Source organism: Calliphora vicina, chromosome 3, assembly GCF_958450345.1.
Source record: "Calliphora vicina chromosome 3, idCalVici1.1, whole genome shotgun sequence".
In the NCBI taxonomy this organism is placed as follows: Eukaryota; Metazoa; Arthropoda; class Insecta; order Diptera; family Calliphoridae; genus Calliphora; species Calliphora vicina.
Genome location: NC_088782.1, coordinates 97,029,469 through 97,050,951, shown reverse-complemented (window position 1 = coordinate 97,050,951; position 21,483 = coordinate 97,029,469). Strand labels below are relative to the sequence as shown.

At 30.7% G+C, this 21,483-nt stretch overlaps 1 protein-coding gene across 1 annotated transcript in view; it reads left to right on the top strand.

The window, feature by feature from the left end:
- The first annotated feature begins 15,666 nt into the window (after window positions 1-15,666).
- The window catches only part of Sema5c (Semaphorin 5c), a 51,392-nt gene continuing 45,575 nt past the window's right edge, over window positions 15,667-21,483 (top strand). The window contains exon 1 of the mRNA XM_065503917.1: window positions 15,667-15,853. The gene's annotated coding sequence lies outside the window, so the exon portion shown is untranslated. The remainder of the gene's footprint in view (window positions 15,854-21,483) is intronic.

Here is a 21,483-nt window from a genome sequence, read left to right as displayed (position 1 = left end):
TTCGTAAATTACTCTAGCGCCAAATTGAAACCACTATTAAGCAAAACATATTGGACAACAGTTGAAAAGACTAGACAATTTTTATTGGAAAACAATTAATTCTTAATTGAAATTCAAAACATACTCGTACTCAGACTCGTTCATATCTATTACTTTGTGTTGGCCAAAAGGTTAAAAAAAAGAATATTGCACAAAATGATAAAAAAAAAAAACTGAAATCAGGCTAAAAGGCACGTGTTTTACATGACAACTACCAAAATTTATATTAAAAAGAAGTAGTAAAACACTCAACTGATCTCTCTATTGTGTGGGCTACGGGTCGTTTTCAAACCCAGCTGGTGACGACTGTCTTCCATCATAAATGACATTTGAAAAGAATCTTAAAATGTCTAAAAAAAAAACAATTTGTATGTAGGATGATGGCCAAGAATCAGAATGAGAATAAGTTTCTCAGTATTATTAATTATCAGCTTAAGGTAAAAAAAAAATAAATAAACAATTGACAAGAACATAGTACAAGACAAGATACAGCAAATACACAAAAGATATTGACGATTTAGTGACACAACCAAAGACTATTAAATTTAAACGAATGACAAACAAACAGATATAAAGAATTGAAATAAATGGTAAGGAGTATTCGAGCACCACCTTTTCAAGGGTCTCTTACAGTTTTAAGGTGATTACTGCTACTACCAATGCACTGTTGTGACCACTAAATGGCTGCTCAGGTAGATTTTTATTACATTTTTTGACATCCATAAAACGGTGGCTTTAAATTTTAATTTTATGTTTTTCTATTCAATAATTTTTGGTTTTTACGACTATGTTCGAAATCCAAAACAACTATTTGAATTTCCTCGTCTTCAATGGTTAAATTTTCATAAAATTTATGACCCTCCTTTTGTTAATGTTTAGAAAATAGTTTTTCAAAAAGGTTTTTTTATTTTTTCTTAAATCTGTTTTAAAATCCTTAAGATTTTGTGGTTATTTAACAACTTGACTTCATTTGGGTTTTATTTCTACTCACTCCGTACTCAAGTACTTATTTTATGTAAATTTAACTAAATCTTTCCATTGTAAGTCTTTTTTTCTTCATTCTGAGGAAACATTTTAAGAAACCTGCCCAGAAATTTATGAGTCTTTGTGTGTTCGAATCGTAGAGGTGCTAAATGGGCAGTGAAATTATGACAGGTTTGTTAAATATTTTACATTGAAAATAGTAGTATGTATAATTTATTACTAATCAATCATTGCTATTATTGTTTGTTTCTTTTTAACAAAATGTTCAACATAAATTTAAAACATAAAAATTTTATATTTATCTTATTGTTTATTTTTTTTAAAATAAAAATGCGTATAATCTTGGAATATTGAAAATAATATTTATAGTTTTTTTGTTTATTTGTTGTTCTTAAGCAAATATTATACGAGTTTTTATGGAAAATTAAAATAAATAAATAATAAAGATGGCCACCATATGTCTAGACTTCCGTTGGAACCAATTGCCGTTACAATATTGTATTTAAACAAATGTTAAGTTAAAAGAAGAAGTAAAATTATTTTCAAAATATTTATTAAGAATTCCGTTTCTAATTCCATAATTGGGGGATTCAATAAGGGGATATTTAGTGCTAAGAGCATGTTATAGGAAATCTATTATCTAATCCTGTATTGTAAAGCCCTTGTTTTGATAATTGTACTCCAAATAGCCTTCCTAAAGGATGCTTGCTTTAAGGAGATGATTTTGGTTATCGATTTGTATATTTTGCGCCAACGAACTCTATACTACAAACTTTGCCGTATCTGCAATAATTTTTGTAACCGATGTAGAACTTCGAGTAGAATAAGCCTAATAAGAATAAGCTAACCCCTCAGACATTTGTATACCCTTCACCTTCGTGAGAAGGGTATATATAAGTTTGTCATTCCGTTTGTAATTTCTACATTTTTCATTTCCGACCCTATAAAGTATATATATTCTGGATCCTTATAGATAGCGGAGTCGATTAAGCCATGTCCGTCTGTCTGTCTGTTGATATCAATTTTCTGAAGATATCTTCGGGATCCAAATCTTCAATAATTCTGTCAGACATGCTTTCGAGAAGTTTGCTATTTAAAATCAGCAAAATCGGTCCATAAATAACGGAGATATGAGCAAAAAACCGGGACAACCTCGATTTTTGACCTATTTTTGATCTATATCTGGATTACCAAGTCATTAATATAGACAATATGGATATCTAATGATAGATATTTCAAAGTCCATTGCAACGATGTAGATAAGGCTATAGTAAGTTGGACCTACAATGTGTCAAAATCGGGAAAAATATTTTTTAACCCGAATTTTTTTTTCATCAAAAAATTTTTTTTGTCATACATTTTTTTGCCACAAAAAAAAAATTAAAAACTAATAAAAAATTTGGAAAAAACTTTTTTAAAAAAAAATTAAAAAACAATGTCAAAAAAAATTTTTCCAAAAAATTAAAAAACAACTTTGGAAAAAAAAAATTTTTGTTTACCTAAAAATATTTAAAAAAATTTATTTTAAAGTATAATTTGGTGAAGGGTATATAAGATTCGACACAGCCGAATATAGCTCTCTTACTTGTTGAATCTAGCTTCATCTTGCCGCGTAAGGTAATCTTTAGAATAGATGAGCGTGCATTTAGAACTCGCTCTAGAACAGTTTTAGCTTTGTTTTATATTTGATATTGTTGCATATTGACTGACCTGCCCAATAATAATATTTACATCACTTCATACTTCCGAGTGTTGTAGGAATAATTGTATTTCAAATGCTACTCCCTGGTAGTTAAGGGACTCGATAACATATATTCGACGACTTTATGTAATGGATATAGCATTTGTGTTTAGTGAAACACAACTCACATTGATACGATCTCTAGAGAATTAACCTTGAACTCGTCTGATGATATATAAGGAAGCTTGATATAACGAGTGAGTAAAAAAACTTATATTACTCGGTATAAATTCATCCACTTTTTCCGGAAATCCCATTAATGATTTTCTAGTTGCTTCCGTTACCTTTTTGTACATGGTGGTCCATGTTCCATAAATATGACTAGTGGAAAAGAAAAGTTATACATATTATATATCAACATGTAGGAAATTATGTCCTCTTTTCAAAAATGTACAAAATGTTTACGAATTGAAAAAATTATAGAAGACTTTTTTCAAAAATATGGAAATAAAAAATGGTAGCTGAATTTTTTTTGGAAAATTTTAATTTTTAAAATGCAATAACAGTTTTGTTTATGAATCGTTTTTAATTTTAACACTTATATAGAAACTTTTGATCCAAATTCAAAAGTGAAAAAAATATTTGTGAGTTGTTAATGACAATCCCACAATTCGCAAAAAAAACTTTTCAAAAATCCCAAAATATTTTTTGATTTTTGGATCTATTGAAGAACACATTGGGACATACAAAACAGGTCTCAATTTTCTGAAAGCAGCGATTAGAGAACATGTTGTCTAAATTTGAAATTTACATACAAAATAGGTCTACTTTGGAAGGTTCTGGACCACGCACTAATACGAATTTTGACATTATTTTGCTTTTATAATATTTCCCGAGATGTTAACTTTCAGAAAAAACTAAATACATTATTTATCTTTTTCTTATTTTCTGTATAATTTAAAATTAATTTAAGTATTTTTTTCGAAAAAAACTACTTTTTTATTTTGTTTACAATAACAAAACACATGTTAAATTTCCACTCAAAGTACTCGTTCGCTATAGAAAAACAGCACATAAGTTTGAATACACATAACTTTTGACTCAGTAAAGTTTTTTAAACAGTTTTTCCTTATGATTATTATCAAATTTGTTGTTAATTCAAAAGTTGTTGTTAATACTTCAAGAAAATCGGGAAAGAATTGGATCCGTTATTAGCTAAAAGGCAGACCAAGGTAGGTAAAAACGTTTACTTCTCAAATGCAAATAACTCGAGAATTATAAGAGATAATATATGGCTAAAGCAATGTTTTTTGTAGATCTCGTCTAGTGGATTCCATATATATATATAAAAACATTTTCAATCGAATCGCAAACAAAAAATTGGCATAATTTTTAATTTTTGATATACCCGAGTTGCCCCACTTTGGGGCATTGTTTTTTACGTACGGTAGAAGGGGGATCATTCTTCATAGGGACACATCTGCCAACACCGATTAACTTGAAAACAGCACAATCGATTTTTTTACATTACCATCTTTTGTTTTCGTTTATCGATCATGTAGCATCCCTCAAATTTGACAGTTTAATTTTAAATATGATCAGAAGCAGAAATAAATAATGGTTTTTCAAAAATTTCCGAAAATATTTTGGTGTACGTATTTTTTGTGCTAGCTTTTTTCATTTTTGTTGTTCATAAAATATGTATATTAGTTGCTGTTAGAACATCAATAATAGTGCACAAAAAGGGACGATAATGGTTTTGATAACTTAATTGGAAGTGGGCTCATCCGCCATATGCCTGATGGGGTCGTTTCGCCCGGTCTTGTTGTATTTGTTTAAATAAGTAAAGTATAAAGGCAATAAAATATGGTTATATATTTATAAATGTTTGTTTTATTATACTTGTGAGACTCCTGAGAATCCGTTTGACGTATTTACGCCATGGGTGAGGCGGTATCTTCTTTTTTGGTCACTTTATAAATGTTTAAAAAAATGTATAATAAGAGAAGATAGGCAAGATTGAAATAAGCAAATAAGAAAGCCTACATAACTAAGTATTTGAAACAAGAACAAGAATTTAAGAATATCTTTTATCGTATTTAAAAGAGAGCATCTATCCTCCTTTTTGTTTTTTTGCTAATAAAAGTGCATCACGTCGGACTCTATCAAACCCCTTGGAAATAACCACTATATTTTTTCCGAATCGGTGAAAGGAACGACGCCATCTTTTCCTTTGAGAATCCATACTGGCAGTATCTAAGTAAATTGTTGGACTAAAATATTTAGCAATGTGGTAGTTTACCATACTTTTAATAACCTTAGCAAGTGCAGAACAAATTAATATTGGGCGATAATTTTTAGAATTGTTCGCCTCTCCCTTCGAACAGGAAGTTAATTATATTTAGAGCAAAAGTTAGCTTCATTATGCTAATAGAAATTGAGGAATCTAACATTAATTCTTACTCTCTCTTATATCAATAGTTTTTAATGAAAGTTTACAATTATTTAGAATTTTTTTTATAAATATGCAAAAGAGAAAAAAATTGAGATTTGCACTTTCTGGGCTGCCTCACCATGACTTCTGCTGAAGTTGTCAGAATGAGGAGAAAGAAGAGACTATCTTACACTTCTTTTGTAATTTTCCGACACTGGGTACGTGCTGGATGTACGTGCCAGGCTTTGAGGTGAGCGATCCTTTAGTAATCTCTCCGGGTTATCTGGGAAGGAACTAAGGAGTATTCCTTGGATTCTTAAATTCTTCTCTCCTATTACTCCTCCAATTTCTACCTATATTTTGCTCTTGCCAACTTCACTCTTACTCAACCTATAGATTTCCCTCTTCTTTTACTTCTCTTTTCTTTATCTTCTATTTTTTCCTCAGCTACCACAAAGGGGACTATCAATGGAGCCAAGAGACCTATAAGAGGAAAATTGACATATCATTGACCTTATTTTATAAAAAACAGAGTTACCAGTTCCTATCCAACATCAAGGACGCAAATGGAAGAACGCTTACCACAACAGATGGACAGCTTCAGAGGTGGAAATAGTTCTTTGAATCTCCAGCATCAATAAATAACAATCCTGTACATGATGAATTATTGTTAAGACGAAACCCGAGCAGAGTTATAACAACAACAGAACCTACAGAGGCGGAGGTCTGAAATGCAATTGCAAAGTTGAAGAACAATAAAGCATCAGGCCTTGACAATCTTCCATCAGAGCTATTCAAATACACCCCAGAACTGGTTCACTACATATTGCCTTTAATATATGAAGCTTGGACTACGGACAACATTCCACTGTCCTGGAAAGAGGGCGTCATCGTTACCATTCCAAAGAAAGGTGACCTTAGTGAATGCAAAAATTGGCGGGGTATAACACTGCTCCTTCCAGAAAATATTTGCATTTATTATTCTCGATCTCATATCACCTGTTGTTGAAGCTTGCCTACGTAATGAACAAGCTAGATTTAGATGCAACCGATCATGAATAGACCACATCAACTCTTTGAGAATTATTGTGGAACAATCAATCGAATGGAACTCACCACTGTATATAATTTTTGTCGACTTTGAGCGTGCATTCGACGCAATAAACAGAGAAGCTAACTGGAAATGTCTTAGTAATGTGGGCATTCCAGACAAGATAATTTCTATTGTACGGATGCCATACTGCGACGCTAAATGTAAAGCCCGTTTCAAAGGTGTGGATAGTGATAGTTTCTATATTAACTGTGGAGTAAAACAAGGTTGTGTACTATCGCCAACACTATTTCTACTAGTACTGGATATGGTAATGTCGAAGACAAACACCGAGGCATCGGATGGCATCCAATGGAATCTGAGTCAACGCCTACATGACATTGACTATGCTGACGACCTGTGTTTAATGTCGCATACACTTGTTGGTATTCAGGATAAGATGAACAAATGGAATGAAAATGTCCTCAAAGTTGGCTTAAGGACCAACTTACGTAAAACAAAATGTATGCGAATTTCGACCAACAACAACACTCCAGTTACTGATGATATCATTGAGAATGTCACTGAGTTTAGTTATCTAGGTAGTGTAATAAGCATTGATGGAGGTGCGGATGCAGATGTTAAAGGCCGAGTCAATAAAGCTCGACATACATATGCTTCTCTTTGCAGAGTCTGGCAGTCATCGCATATATCCAAAAATCTCAAGATCCGAATATTTAATACAAGCGTAAAATCGGTCATGCTTTACGGATGTGAAACCTGGAAGGTTACAAATTCAATCTCCAAGAGAATACAAAGTATTTGTAAACAAATGTTTAAGACGGATCCTGAAAATATTCTAACAAAGATCTACTCCAAAGGTGCAACTCAATGCCAATAGAAACGGAAATACGTCGAAGGAAATGGCAGTGGATTGGTCACACCCTAAGAAAGGACAACGCGGATATAGCCAAATCATGTTTGCAGTGGAATCCCCAGGGGCGTAGGAATCGTTGTCGTCCAAGAATAACCTGGCGAGGATCGGTGGAAGAGGACACCGATGCAAGATGTCATGGGCACAACTCAGACATCTTGCGCAAGATAGGATAAGATTTAGAAGTTTTATTCAAACACTTTAGACTTATTTTCGTTAAATATATATTATGAAACATTGTTCCTAGAAGCTTCAATAGGAGTGGCGTATTTACTGTACAATAAATGCGATAACTAAAATAAAAGAAGAGTTATCAATTAATATGCCGGAAGAATTCATTGTTAACAAAAAATTTAAGGTTAAACATTACTTCTGAGAATGAAAAAGAGGCGGATTTGATATAATGATACGAATTGGCCAGAGTAAGATTTTGGGAAATATCTGTGTCCCCAGCTACATACATACATATGTGATTTAATTTTAAATTTTTCCAGAAATTTATTTCTTCTATAATTTTTTCCACAGATAAAATTTTTCTTAAAAACACTCCACAAATAGGGCGAACCATACAATATGATTTTGAGAAACCCAGCAGATATTAAAAAGTAACATAATATTCAAATGCATATTGCAAAATTTGTGTATTCCATTACAAAGTCTACAGAAACATTTGCATTTACTTTGTGTTGATGTTTGTAGTCCCAATTTCGTGATTTTTCCAACATTCATACTAACTTTATGCTCAGTTACTCCCTCTAATAAGTGTAAATGGAAATAAAATACATATTTTGTTTAGTATTTGGGTTTTATTTATTTTTTTCTATTGTAAATTTCACTTATAAATATTTCAGTTTGTTTGGCACTATCACATTTCATCAGCCCACATAAACGTAAACCAGATATGAAAGTATCTACCACTGCACACTGTTCAAATAACTATGTAGTCATAAACACAGTTCGTTCTTCCATAAATGTACTCGTATGTATTATGTTGTATTTTTGTATCTATGTATGAATCTGTGTTATATTAGTAGAATAATCACATCAAATAATTGGCCATGTGTTCCAGCAGATACAGCAAGCAGCAGCCAGCAACCAAACAAACAGACTCAAAACAAAAAAGGTTCTTTTTAGGAAAAGTAGGAAAAAAAATCACAAATCTATTTTGGTATGATCTTGCTACGAATACGAATGAGTTTGTTTTTATATGGACAACAAGTATGACATTTTTTTTTGATTTGGATTTTTTGCCTGCTCGACTGACTGCCTGCCAGTATCATTCATTTGCCTCTATTCCATGTTCCTCCAACACTCGCACAGAGCCTAAGACATGTGTGTGTTGGTATGTTTCTTGTGTTTATCTTTCCCAGTAGATGGATGGATAATGATCGAATGTTGGTTGAAATAAAATTGTAGTTCCAGATACGATACGAACGACGCGTCGAGAAGATGGGGTTTTTTTAAGGTTTGGTTATTTTAACAGCACTAAATATGAGCATGCAAGTCTGTATGTTTATGTGCGTTTACGTGAATCTATAATCAGTCCATCAAACCAAAAACCCAAAACAAATGCATGCATACATTCAAACATCTTGCATCTATAGTAAGTACGAGTATCTGTGAATGTTTTAATTCGAATATTTACGAGTGTGGCACTGTAATGTTTGGCATGGTTGAATTGTTTGTCTGTCTGTCAGTTCGTTTAAATGTTTTGTTTTGCTTCGTTATTTATTTGTTTGTCATCTATCATGTGTTTTGTGTGCATATGTATGAATGTGTGCCTCTGTAATAAAATATAAAAAGTTCTCTTCAAATTCAGGCAAAACAAACGGCAAAACTCAAACTCATCATCATCATCAGCCGGCCGGTCAAACAACAATTTTTAGGGGTTACCAGATGGAATAAAAAATGGAGAACAAATTTTATATTTTTATAATTAGACAATTTCGATCTTGTCGTTCTACAATAAGTCTCTGTGGATCATCTCGTTTATGCTTCTTTCTTGAATCGAACGATTACTTCATGAAAGCGATACCGCGACAAATAGGTATATACTTCAAATGGACTCTCCCCGGGTTTGTTTACACCCTCTTTTGCCTATCGAAAAATGGGCCATTGATAGCTATGATCTTTTCCCATCTTTCTGGCAACATATGGATTCAGACTCAAAAGAACTGCACATCTTTTGAGGCCAAGAACGAATGAAGCCAATTTTGGATACTCTGTTTCAAAGTGAAGCGTATCCCAGAAAGAGCGTTCTCCATCGATCGAAACAAATTGTAGTCGGACGGGGCAATGTCTGGACTATAAGGCGAGTGAGGCGAAACTTCCCAACCACTTCATTATGAATAGTTTTTAACAAGTATTGCAACATGTTGCCGAGTGTTGTCATAATGGAATATTACGGTTTCATGTCTGGCCGCAAATTCTGAACGTTTTTCGGCCAATGCTCGCTTCATACGAATCAGTTGCGTTTGGTACAGATTCCTTGTGATGGTCTGATCAGATTTTACCAGCTTAAAATTGATAGGACCCTTATGCTCCCACCAAATTCAGAGAATTAGCTTAGCTTGGCCGGGCTTCACATTGGATCTCTTACGCTTCGGGTTATCGTAATGGACCCATTTTTCATCGCATGTAATGATTCAGGGCAAAAATGATTTTTTTTATAGCGTCCAAGCATCACTTCGTCATCCAAGGTCTCCCGGCTTCAATTCGTATGACATCCAATTTCCCAGCTTTTGGATAAATCCTTCTGCTCGCAAAGGTTTTGAAATTGATGCTTGAGTAGCTTCCAATAATTTTGCTAAATTTGAGTTTGACCACAGTCTTCATGGACCAATTCCTCCAATTCTTGGTCTTCAAATCGCCTGTGCGACTTTTGTCTTTTGTGTCAAAATCTGAATGGTCAATGATGCTAAACATGAATGATACGCTTCACCAAGCGAATAGAGTGGATTTTAATGCACGCAAAACTCATGTTGCACAATAGATCTTGTTGCTCCATCTGTTTTTGTGTTACTTGACCGCGTGCAGGAGGGGGCTAAGGAGCTTATGGGCGACAGTAGGTTATCCAGCTTTATTGACTCACTGGAACATCGTTCCCGAAACCCGTAGTTTTTTACGCAACATATGTTTTTTGGCAAGGGCTTGTCAATTTGTTGTTGAGTGGACAGTGGATTGTACAACACATTACAGGGAAAATTCGTTATTTAGCCGTAATGTCCGTATGTGGAATAATCTTCCTCCTGAAGTCTTTCCTATCACGATAAATATAGGAAAATTCAAATCAAATGTCCACAAACACTGCTCCCTCTATCCTCCCTTCCATAACATATGTTCCTAGTTCCAACACAATGTAATGCATGAGTAGGGTGCTGGACCAAAAAAAAAATAAATTTGTAATAAACCACTTTGCAAAGACTGTTTGAGAAAGGTCCTATAAATTCGATGGTATTATACCAGGATCTGGTGATTTATAATGCTGTTGAGTGCCCACTTTATCCTATCTTCAGTGTGACAGTCCCTCAGTTGAGCTGACTGTCTTCACCTCATAGGAGTTAAGAAATTGAGTAACCTTTAGGATCTCATGTCTGGTGGTTGTCAGTCCGAAGGGCTCTTTTGGGAGGAACACCTTTGTAAACAAACTTTATCGGTTAAAGCTTTAAGGGAGAAAAATGGAATGATGACGACAAATTGAATTATCTTTTTGGTATTTTCAATGGAAACACTTAATGCCTCCAGATTACTTAATTACATAGTACTAGGGTATTCAATTAATCGGGTTTCTGGTTTAATCGGTTAATCGAGCAAATAATTAATCGAGGTTTAGATTTATTCGGTTAATTTAAAATTATTCGATTAACCGAATAATTTCTATTTTCATTTTAAATTTGAAATACAACAACGAATTTTGTGTACAAAAACATAAAAAAACAGCAAATAAGGTATTTGAGATCATTTTTGTAAACATATCGCCTATTTGCTGCAACAAAGTCCTAACTTGAAATCCGTGTTTTATGAACTGAGTAATACAAAGTTCATTAATCTTTAATTTTGTGTGAAATTGTTTTTTTGTTGTAAACATCAAAATTAAAATTCATGTTTTCTCGTATATTTGATAAGTAAAAATTTGGGTTAAATACAGATTAGAAAGATATTAACATCTACTATTTATATTTCTGAAATCGCATGATTTGTTGAAAATTTATTTAAGAAATAGTAAAATGTCATAAAATATTCAAAGACGTTTTTCTCGTAACGACTTTTTTTGGATTATGACGTTGTTGCAGTTTTTTAGGGTTTTAGTGAGATCTTCTGAAATAATATTTTATAAAAAGAATATAATTTAAACGATTTTTTTCTTTAGATTTAATAAAACTTTTCTTGGAAAAATACTCTCTCGCTGATTGTATATGTTGGAGAAATCAAAAGCATGATAAAGAATATTCCTTTTTGGATTGTTTTAGATTTTGATTAATTTAATAGTTTCGTATAGTTATGGTAAAAGACTAATATCAAAAAAAAAATTTCGTCTATACATGTAAATACAAACAAATTTTCAAAGACATGTAAATTAAATATGTCAGTTGTTATACATACTCACTAATCATGTTTATTGGATGTTCAAAAATATTTAATTTTAATTTGTATTTTAATTGTATTATTGAAATTTAAAGTGCAAAAAAAAAGGAATTTCGGTTAATCGGTTAATCGACACAAATTAATCGGTTTATTTGTTATTTGAAAATCGGCAATTTTAAATTATTCGAACAGTTAACCGTCCAAAATTAATCGGTTAACCGATTAACGGTTAATCGATTGAATACCCTACATAGTACCGTTATCAATCTATATACAGTAATTTTGACTTACCTGTACAACCAACTTTGCACGATATTTTGTGCAGGTAAGTTAAAAGTGCAGTTAACATCAGTTAACTTACCTGTGCATTGATGCTGGTAAGTGCATTTAAGTTTACTGCCCAAAAAAGCAGCTAACGGCAAATAATTTACATGAAGTTTTGTGATGTTTCCCTTTAAAAATAACGACAAATTTGGTATTTTAGCTACTTTTAAAATTATTAAGAAGTTTACAACACAATTTTTTATTCAAAATCGTATTTTTCTTATTTTGTTTTGATTTAATTTTATATTAAGCAGCTAAATGAAATTTTTTTCATGAAAACCAGTTATAGCTTCCAAAAGTATTATGCACTTATCTTAAATGTGCAGGTATGAACAATGCACTTAAATTAACTAATTACGAATTATATGCAAAATGCTCTTAAGTGAAAGGCAGTCAAAACTACTGTATAAAACAGCAGCATTACTGAGTGACTGACTGATTCAACATCGCCCAGCCCAAACGCCAAAAGGACTAAGAAGGGATTTTTCACTAAGAAGGGATTTTTACGAAGGTTTAGGGGGTAAAAAGGGGTAAATTCGGTAACCTATACCTTCTAAACTAATATACGTAGATACAAACTAAATTTAAAATTAATCTTTATACACTTAAAAAATTAGCTGACAGCTGTTAGGTACTTTTTTAATATTCGAACCTTTAGAAAATGGGTAAAAACTGTATTTTAAGATAATAAACATAGAAATAAATTTAAAATCGTTTGTTACTTTTTGCAAATTAGAATAACTAAGAGTAAACATTTTATTTATTTTTGGTACTTTTTTCGTAAAATAATATTTTTCTAAAAATTGACATAAGCGACATATGTCTCATACGATTCAAATCTGCATCACACAAGAGTGAAAATGGATATTGTTACTTTTTCTGCTAATGGTATTTTTTTAATATTATAAATGATTAAACTATAAATAATTAAAGTTAGCTTATGTGCATCAGAGTGGAATTAGAAATAAAGGTACTTTTTCTTTCTTCTAATGATACTTTTTGAATTTTTTATAATAATGTACCTAGAAACATGAAATAGAGCATATATGGTTCTGACTGAATGAGAAACAAAGGTAGTAAATTGATACTTTTTCTTTATTCTTCTTTACAGTCTAAAAAAGAATATCAGAGCAATATGTGTTTCGATGTTTTTATTTGACATCATAATCTATAAATTATTTGTTATTATTATTATTATATGTTTACACTTTCGACGGTTACCAAAATACCAAAAGAAATATTAAATAAGTTAAATACATTTTTTCATAGTTTTACTATGAGCGAACCGGGTTTACTAATACATATGTATATTAGAGCGACAATCAGTTGTATGGAAAAAATGTTGTTAAAATTTTGAAGAGTGGAATATTGTGACACTAGGCCTAAAAGTTAAGTGCTGAAAATTTGGTCAAAATGACCCAAATACTGTATTATCACCAAAATTCGGGAAAAATGCAAATTTTTCAGTTTTTTTTAAATTTTGCTACTAAAAAAATACTTTTGCAATTGAATGCAAAAGAATCGAAATATGTACGTAATTATCGTTGTAATGAGATATAAATGACAAAATTTGGTTAAAAAATGGTAAAGTTATTACAAATTCGCCAGACCATTAACGTGTCTCAGGCCACTTGAACAAGAAATTTAGGAAAAAAAATTAACATATTTCGAGAAAAATTAAAATAAAAGCTAATTTTTATTTAAAATATATCCGTATTTACTTGTGTATGAGTTTTTGTCTTCGTAGGATACCGTTAACCTATTCGCAGGTATGGCCAAAAATTATTTTTTTTAACGGCTGTTTCGAATCTCCATTTTAAAATTTTTAAAAATTTTATTAAACAAATTTCTGAGTTTTTCGATCATCACATTGGGATTTATTGAGATCATAATAGGGAATAAAAAGATGAAAAATGTATATCAATACCTCTTACAGTTTTTCCGTACCTGCGATTTAAATTTTGCGATTTTCAAGAAAAACTATTTTTTTGTCCCAATTTTTGTACTGTTTTACATTTTAAGTAAAATCTATTCATGATATTATAGCCCTGGTAATTTTAAATATAGTCTGAAAGTTTTACTAAAATCGGATAACGTTAACCTTTAAATCGTGAAGGTCAAAGGTCAAATTTTTCAATATTTGGAATTTCTAATGAAAAGATAGCGAAATGTTATATATTTTGGGCCGATTTTAATGAAACTTTGAAATCTAAAAAAAAATCGGCTGTCACTCTAATGTATATATATAAAGAACTAGTATCGAAAGTAAAAAATCAAAGACTGAAACAGTGTTTATGATACTTAGGAATTTGGTAAACGATTATATCACCTACAACCCCAACAGCAATCCTTAAAAATTTCGACGATTAGTGACATTGCCCGCCTTTGGAAAGATGACATTTTTGGGATCGTTAGTTCCGTACTGTTTCTTTGTCTTATTTAGTTTTTGATTTAATACTTTCAAATGGTTTTACATATGGTTGGTTCCATGAATGAAGAAGATTTGAAGTTCAGCAGTAGTCTACAGCTGAATTTCTCAAATGAGGAAACGTACAAATACTTCATATTAGATTTACTGTCGTTGGTAAAGTCTTGATTGCATAATTAGGAAAATGATGACAAATGTGGAATAGAGAGAAAATAGTTAAATCACCTATTAAATAACCACATCTGGTAACTCTACTAACATAGTAAAAAAAAAGTACTGCTATACTTAACCATTATCATCGTCATCAAACATCATAATCACCATTATTATCATCATCATCGTCAAGTAGTACACTCGAATACGAGTAAATAAATATAAAGTTGGAACGACCTTACCAAATACGTATGAAGATCGGACTATCTAAGTATCTGTATGTATGTGTATGTATGAGTATCTGTGAGTACGTGTAGTATTTAACTACTCGTTTGTTACGTATCGTATCATTTACTACGTCACTAAAGTACTAGATACAAACAAACATACGCTACGTACTCACAAATTCGTACAGTAGTTGATTTCTTATTATCATTATTATTTTTTTTTACACTCGTACAAACACAATGCTCGTTTAGTTTAATTTTTTTTTCTTGTCATTTCTTACTTTTTTTTACATTTTCGTATTTTGTTTTTAGTTTTATTTGTTACTACTCCTCAACTCACAACTCGTTCTAACGAATACATGTTGTTTGTTTGTATCTGGCGAATACGTATTTATTGTAGTTGTTTATAGAGTCAACTCTCTGAATACAACAAACTACTTAATACTCTTTTTTTTCAAATTTATTTTGTCCACGATCTTCTCAATCATGTTGTGTTGTTTATGTTGTTGTTTTTCAGTTTCTGTTTTCTTTTTGTGTTTCGTACTGACTCTCTGTAGGGTTTTGAGTTGAAATCCAATAGATTTTGAATTCAGTTCGTGTTTATGCTTCGTTGTTGAAGGTTTCGTGCTGGAAAAACTGAACGCATGCGTTTTTTTTTCTAAAATAAAATTAAAAAAAGAAAATATTTATGTAAAAAACCATAAACGGTATTCGTAACTTTATGTGGATAAAAAAAAAACAAAAAAAAGAGTTTCAAATCAATCAAACAAGTCTTATAAGAAAAAATATTACATTGATTTTAAAGAAATAATTGAAACAAAAAAAAAAAAATAAATATAAAAAAATAAGTTATAAAATTATAATAAAAGAGAAAAATTAATTGTTTTATTTTTTGTGCAAAAATGTGCTGAACAACAAGAATTTATGTGTTTTACTGTGAAAATGTTCATTGAAAAATCTTTACAATTTCCTCAAATCTTGGATTTACTTTATGATCTTCAAACAATTTTAAGCGGATTATATTAATTTTTGAAGGTAAACAAACTGCTAAAACAGACACAAAAAAGTTGCCAACAATAGATACTGTCTGTCGTATTTCTCAGATATATCAAATCCAATTGTTCCGGATCTAGTATTTTGCTTTTGTTTTTATGTTTAAAAGACAAATAAATTTGAAACAAAGTTTTATGATGTTAATGAAATATTCCACACTATAAAAAAGTTAATAAAAAAAGTATGTAAATAAAACTGAATAGATTCTCATGAATTAAAAAAAAATGTGTGATCTTAATTAAGACAATGGTTGAGAAGTGTGGCAGTTTTGCCTACAATATTGAGTGTATGTAAATAAGCGGGCTTTAAAAAGTAATTTCAGAAAACTATCAATCCAACTCTTAATAAATTTTTATCGTAAACTCAGATAAAATATCTTAATATTGGAAGTGTTATTATTATTAATTGTAAAATCGAACATACAAAATTATTGATTATTAGCAGCAGAGTTATCAGTTCTGATTGGATTATAGAATGATTTCAATTAAGGAATCTACAAATAAAATTTTAATTAAATGTACATAAACAGATGACAAATTTAAACATTTATGAATTTCTTTTAGCTAGAAAATTAAAACTCGTGGTAACCAAAAATATGCAATATTCAATTCATAGTCACAGGAAAATTACTTTCTATATAGAAATGTGCAAAAACAAATTAAGGGAGTTACAAATCACTTCACTTTTGTCATATATTTGTTGCAACATTTTTTTAATTTTTTGAAATCATATTTTTAAAGCATATTCTCCATACATAATATCGACCCCTTAGCGCCAAATTATCGTAAGCGAAATTTTTTCAATATTTTTTATTAATTCAGAAATTAAAATTTTATGAACCGACTGATATTTTATCGTAAGTCAATGTTTACATTTTACAGTAAAGGAATTTTATCGTAAGCGACACACAGTGGTTTAGAAAAAAAAGAGTGAAATAAATCTGTAACTTCTAAACGGTTAGTCCGGTTTGAATGATATTTTATAAAGGCTTCAGATAACACTGATCCTTATATGGATATTATGGCCAAAAAACTAAAAAATTTAATTTTTGGTATTTTTCAAAACTTTTTCAAAACTATTTGTTTTTATATTTTTATTTTCAGTAGAAAAAAGTATATGTATATCTGTAAAATTTCATTAAAAAATATTCATAAATAAAAATTTAATTTCAATTTGAAAAATTTGTATCTCGGCAAAAACTCAATAAAATGCATCTTTTGTCATATTTATCAAAAAAGTATTCCATGAATTTTTTAATTGTCAAAAGTTATTAATATTTTTGAAAAATCGACAAAATCCTCTATATGAAAATTGGCCCATTTTGAAAAAAAGTTAGGTTTTGCAAAAATAAGTCTAAAATTGTCTCGAGTTACAAAATATTTATTTTGATAGATATCCCACTAAGCGACCAAAAGGGTCTTCAAGGAAAATATCTAAGCTTTTGTTTGACCAAAAAAAAAATTAAAAAAGGGTCCATTTTGAAAAAAAAAATTCAACAAAAAATTTGTATGTTTTGAGTTACAGATATCCCACTAAGCGACCAAAAGTGTCTTCAAGGAAAATATCTAAGCTTTTGTTTGACCAAAAAAAAAAAATTTAAAAAGGGTCCATTTTGAAAAAAAAAATTCAACAAAAAATTTGTATGTTTTGAGTTACAAAACATTTATTTTGATACATAACGAACTCGCATCCTACTAAGCGACCAAATGGGTCTCCAAGGAAAATATCTAAGCTTTATTTTAAGAAAAAAAGAGCTCATTTTGAAAAAAAAATTCAAAAAAGTTTTTGATTTCGGAAAAAAATATTAAAAATGTTTTATTTTTTTTTAAAATATTTTTTTTCGAAAGATTGAAGAACTGTTCAAACTAAACTATTTGGGACACATTTTGCTAAGAACAATAGGTAATAAGTTACATGGATAAGAAAAAACACCTACTTGGCCAAAATGTCAAATTTTGACCCCCTCTAACTCTGAGAGTTCTCGACTGATCTTGTAAAATTGTGTCTGAATTACTATCCAATAGAACTAAAAATATTGGTCTAACACCCACCTTAAAGTATACCGACCGACTTAGAATCACTTTCTGAGTCGATTAAACGATGTCCGTCCGTCCGTCTGGCTGGCTGTCCATGTAAACCTTGTGCGCAGAGTACAGGTCGCAATTTTGAAGATATTTCGATAAAATTTGGTACATATAATTTTTTCTGGCTGATCCAGCAATTATTTCACCTAGCCCCCATACAAATGTCCTCTCGAAATTGGACTTTATCGGTCATAAATGTTTAATTTATATATGTATCTCCACAAATTTCGCTCCAAATAAGTTTTATATATACAAAATTTATGTCACCAAATTTTGTTACGATCGGTCCATAATTAGTCATCACTTTAACGTGAATAAATCGCTTAAAACTGTTGGTACTTTCATATAGACATAAAGCACACGACCTAATTTCATGGTGATCGGTCCATAATTGGTCATAGCTCCCATATAACCCCACTTCCGAAAATCACTCAAAAATATAAATTATTGTAATTTTAAAAGAAAAATGTTTTTGCTCTTTTACTTATATGGCCGGGCTTGACCGACCATACTTTCTTACTTGTTTATGTTTTACATTTGTCAGAACCGTCAGACACTTCGTGCTAAACTTTTTCTTATGTATTCCATTTTTCGAACGCATTGTAGAAATTGTAATAATATTAATTGTGAAGGTTCATCTATATAAGAGATTTTTTCACAAACGAATCCGGTATTCGTGTTTCTAAAAATTGAGAATTGACAAAAAGAACAAAAAGAATTGTTTTTTTTTTAATTGCATGCTGGCTATATAAGAAAACTACTACACAAGTTTGTGACCAGACAGTAAAAAACTGAACAAATGTCAATATTTTTTTCCCAAAAATTTTTTTATTTAGATAAAATTGGAACGGGTAGCTAATATCCCAAATACTTTCCTAAAAAGTTGTCAAGTGGTCTGGACGAATGATTTGTAGAATGTCAAAAGTTCATAAAATATATTCATTTGATTATAGTAAAATGGTTGAGCTTTTTTTGTATACAATACAGTGTTATTGAATTTATCCCTTTTCTATGTTATTAGCCCATTAAATACTTGATAATGATTACTACATACCGGCTGCATTACTTAGAAGTAGTCTAATAATGACTTATTTATTAGACATTTGCATAAACACAAGAATATTTTAACGTGTCATACACAAACTTTATATAATTCTCATTTAGCTAAGAAAATTCAACCAATACATTTTTCGATTTTTAGAAACGATATATTCATATTTATTGATAGTAGATCTGTTAGTTCTTACGATCAATAAGTTATTATAGTATAATTATATATTACATCCATCGCAATGTTAAAATAATGAGCTAAATTTGTTTATTAGTCGTCGAACTGCTCTATGTTATATATTTAAAATATTCTATGTTATATATTCTCCATTCTTGAACAAAAGTAATGCTTCTTTTAAAATTAAAAGAATACAGTTCACACATTTAGCTGCGCCTTTCATCTGTATTCTAAAATACATTCTATTATATTCTACCTTTCCGTTCGGGACAATAAAAATTGGAATCTAATGACCTTTTCTTAAATGAACTAAGCTAAGGTCGCTAGATAATACTAAATACTGAATCGTAATTGGATAGACATTATGTGGCTCGTGGCAGTGTTATTGGGCCTTTCAGTGATCGATAAAAATGCGAGAGAGAAGACAATCTTTCATATTCTCTAAGACTGTCTGGTATACATATATATTGCAATATCCAGGACTGAGATTACCATCACTAAAAAACGGCATGCACTTAAAACATGCACTACAAATCGAATAATATGCAAACATATGCATAAAAATAAAAGCACTATAAAATGTAAAACTATAAAAAAGAATTTCAAAAAGCCTGATTTTTTTCATTATTCAGAAATATAGGCAAACAGTTTTTATTACAATAAAATTAAAAATTATAAAATATGCAAAACGATGTAATAATAACTTTAAAATATGCAAATTATATGCGCATAAATGCTAAATATGCAAAAGTATGCAATTATAACAAAATATGCAAAAATATTCAACATCAAATAGATTTTGTTTTATTGCAAATCATATTATTCTTAAAAGTAATTGGTCAAAATTGATTGCTGACTATTAACATGCATTTGCATGAAAATCAAAGCCATGGTAAAATGATATATAATTCTTAATCGATCAGTGATTTTACTAGTACGTAGTGTTGATCTGACAATCTCAAAACATTCTATCTTACAATTTAGGCATTTCTGGGGTGTAGAATTTTGGGGCAATTTTTTTGGATCATTTAATGATTACTTCATTTCTGAATTGAGGCACCGAATTGGAAAATCTACTGCTGTTTCAAATATAAACTTTTTCTCAAAACCAGCAACTTATTTTTTCAAGATGTTTTTAAAATCGAATAAATATATTTTCCAAAATTAAACCGTTCTCGATCCAAACTTCAAAGTGGTCTTATAAATAACTTTAATTAATATACTTACATGCTATCTGTGCCTTAGATATAGTAGAAAATATTTCTAATTTTAAAGTCTAAATATACTTTATGGGATCGCCAATGAAAATTTAATTTACAAACGGAATTTCAACCCAGGGTGCAGGGATGTAAAAACCTTATAGTACATACTGTAAAGCTTTGTTCTAATTCGCGGTATATATACCCTACACCACCATAGTGGGGAGGGTATTAAAGTATACCGATCGACTTAGAATCACTTTCTGAGTCGATTAAACGATGTCCGCTGGCTGGCTGTCCATGTAAACCTTGTGCGCAGAGTACAGGTCGCAATTTTGAAGATATTTCGATAAAATTTGGCACATATTATTTTTTCGACCCAAGGACCAAGCCTATTGAAACTGGCTAAAATCGGTCTATTATTTCACCTAGCCCCCATACAAATGTCCTTCCGAAATTGGACTTTATCGGTCATAAATGTTTATTTTATAAATGTATCTCCATAAATTGCACTCCAAATAAGTTTTATATATACAAAATTCATGTTACCAAATTTTGTTACGATCGGTCCATAATTAGTCATAGCTCCCATATAGACCCGCTTCCGAAAATCACTTTAACGTGCATAAATCGCTTAAAACTCACAAAATTCAACATAGTAAACTTACATATAGACATAAATCACACGACCTAATTTCATAGTGATCGGTCCATAATTGGTCATAGCTCCCATATAACCCCACTTCCGAAAATCACTCAAAAATATAAATTATTGAAATTTTAAAAGAAAAATGTTTTTGCTCTTTTACTTAGTGTAGGGTATTATATATTCGGGCTTGACCGACCCTACTTTCTTACTTGTTTTAATCTAAAGTTATCCCATCTTAATGTTCATTAAATTCATTTTCGAAAGCAGCCAATGTATGGAAGCTATAACCAATTATTGACAAGTACTTATATATCAGCCATTACCTAACTCCATCTAAGTAATCCAGATGGTATGAAGTTGTCATTGAAAAGTAAGTTGTTCAGTAATTTCAAGTCATTACCAAGTTTTTGCTGGATTTGGTATGAATGTGTGGGATTCATACAAATCATCAC